The sequence below is a fragment of the Microcebus murinus genome, chromosome 20, assembly GCF_040939455.1.
Source record: "Microcebus murinus isolate Inina chromosome 20, M.murinus_Inina_mat1.0, whole genome shotgun sequence".
NCBI lineage: Eukaryota > Metazoa > Chordata > Mammalia > Primates > Cheirogaleidae > Microcebus > Microcebus murinus.
This window is the reverse complement of record NC_134123.1, coordinates 40,547,197-40,549,900: the sequence shown is the minus strand read 5'-3', so window position 1 is coordinate 40,549,900 and position 2,704 is coordinate 40,547,197. Positions and strand designations below refer to the sequence as shown.

The 2,704-nt window shown below is 64.8% G+C and overlaps 1 pseudogene; it reads left to right on the top strand.

Moving 5' to 3' along the window:
• The first annotated feature begins 778 nt into the window (after positions 1 to 778).
• On the top strand, positions 779 to 897 carry LOC142862846 (uncharacterized; annotated as a pseudogene).
• Positions 898 to 2,704: the final 1,807 nt, after the last annotated feature.

The following is a 2,704-nucleotide window of genomic DNA, read 5'->3' as shown; positions in this document are numbered from 1 at the left end:
CTCACAGATGTATTAGGAAACTCTTTTCGGTGCATTCATTAGTGAAATGACCCAGATGAAGCTCGAATCCAATAGCTCATCGCCGATTTTTAGCAAGTCCACACCCCGGGGTGGTTGGGGTCCGATCCACCCCGGGCCAGGCCCAGGCCCCTTGGACCGGGCCAGAGAAGGACACAGAGCAGGGTCCGGCCCCCACGGTAGCGGTGCCCGCAGTTCTCCAAGGGCTTGGGGGTTTTCCAGAGGGAGGAGACGGAGGGGATTGATTTCTTCAGAGCCCCCCAAACCACCCCACCCCACCCCACCCCACCCATGGGACACATCCCGAGAGACGCCCCTACACTCGCTCCCCTCCCCCATGCGCTGTGCCCCACCCTGGCCCTGGGGAATAGGCGGCAGCCCACGCACAGGGCGGGGGGCACAGCTGAAAGGGTTTGTGGGGGAGGGCGGCCCCTGGCTGGGGGCAAAGGTCGAGCGCCCCGCGCGCGCGTGCGCAGTCAGCAGCGGCGGCGCGCTGGGGGTGGGGGGCGGGTAGGTGAAGGAGGCGAGGCGAGGAGAGGAGGGGGGCTGGAAGGTCTCCACCTTGGCGGGTCCACCCGTGGAGGCCCATCTCGCGCGCGCGCGCGCGCGTGTGTGTGTGTGTGTGTGTGTGTGTGTGTGTGGACAGCCCCCCACGCCGCCCCGCCCCTCTCCCCAGTCCCGCGTTGCCCGCCGGACCCGGCCGGCGAGGGGAAGCGCAGAGAGGCTCGGCTTCTTGAGCGGGGCAGGGGCGCCCTCCACCGTCTCCGGCCAAGCCGGCCTGAACGCGCCCGGTCTCGTCTGATCTCCGAAGCTAAGCAGGGTCGGGCCTGGTTAGTACTTGGATGGGAGACCGCCCGGGAATACCGGGCGCCGTAGGCTTTTGTTTTTTTTGTTTTTTGCCTCTTGTTCTGTCCCCTTTCTGGGAGCGCGGCGGCGGTCCGGGGGATCACCCCCACCCTCAGCGCCCGTCGCGGTGCCTGGCGCCCCAGCCCGCACCGTGGGGCCTCCTCTTGTCCCGAGCCGTGACACCGCCGCCACGCGGCAGCATGCGTGGCATCTGGACTGTCAGGTGTCAGACCAAAGGTCTGGTCTGTGGGAACCGACACGCTGGAGGAAACCTTGAGAGGCTGAGAGGGGAGGGAGTTCCAGGAGAATTCCAGGACGTCATTTTGAGCGAGTATGTGACCAGAACTCGTCCCGTTGCTTTTGGGGTTCTACGGGCTACACGTAGGAATCTTTGGTGGTGGCACTGGATGTTGGGGGATCCGGAGTCACACGCAGACCTGCTCCACAGGCCTCATTTTACTTTTCTTTTCGGATTCATTTTCTGAAAAGGTGTCTCTTATCTCTATGATTACATTTCCTTTTCTCTCTCTTTCCGAGCAGATCATGGGAGTCCACGTATTGAGGTGACATGTATTGCCCGTGCCCCCCTCCCCCCCGTTTTCTGATTCATTTATTTCTCATTTTCTCCCAGCGTATGGTGGGGGTACCAATGTTAAGGTCAGCTGCATCGCCCTGTCCCCGCCTCCCCCCTCGGGTCAGAGCTTCAAGTGCGCCCATGCCCCGGTTGGTGCGCACCCACCCCATTCCTAATGGATGTGCACGCCCATCCCCTCCCCACGCCCGCCCGACACCCACCCGATGAAGGCGATTCCTCTGTGTCCACTTAGGTGTCCATCGGTTCCTACCAATCTGCTGGCGAGCGCGCGCACGTGGCGCTCTTGTGTCCGTTCTTGGGACACTTGGCTTACTGGAACGGGTTCCAGCTCTGGCCGGGAGAACACGAGAGGTGCCCTCTCACCGCTGTTCCTCATAGCTGAACGGCACTCCGTGGTGTCCACGCGCCACATTTCATTGATGCACCCGTGGATCGATGGGCACTCGGGGCGCTTCCACATCTTTGCGATTGTGAATGGCGCCCTAACTGTAACCCTGACCCCTACCCAGCCCAGTCTCCTCTGCCCCAGCCTGAGGCGCTCCTCCCCCGCCAGGCCCGTCACTGTCCTGGTCCCCTGCCTGACCGGCTCCTTCCCGCCCCCGGCCTGTCACCGTCCTCTGCCCCTGCGTGACACGCTCCTCCCCGCCCGGCCCATCACCTTGGCCCCTGCCTGACTCGCTCCTCCCCACCTCGGCCCCTGCCTGACGGGCTCCTCCGTCGCCTGGGCCTTCCAAGGGCTTGGTGTGGACGCTGCTTCCAGGAAGCCCTCCAGGAACCCGGCAACAGGGCGGCCGCAGCAGTCTCGCGCAGCCCTCGCTAAGTCGCGCGCGGGGCACGTGCCCCCACTGTGCCGCGGGGGCCCAGCCTGGTGTCTTCTCTGAGGCCCTGCGGCTGGCTGCCGCTCCCCGCGAGGGGAGAGCCGTGGAGGTGGGGACCGCCTCCTGGTGGGGACGTACACCCAGCTCTCCGCGTCGGATTCCGGGGCTCTCTGTCCTGCCCGGAGGCCCAGCTGGCCTGCGGGTCCTTAGAGTGGCAGAAACGTCCTCAAGCTGATATTGCCAGTCAGGTGGGTGTCTGCACTTTTGTGCCGGGCACCCCGGGGAGGCCCAGGGGCTGGCTGGACAACGCGGCCTGCTGGGGGTCGGGGGTGCGCTTTGGAGGAGCAACCGATGCCCTTTGGACTTTGCTAGCAGCGTCTGAGGTGTCTCTGAGCCCTGCTCCATGTCGGGGAGAGGAGGAGGAGGA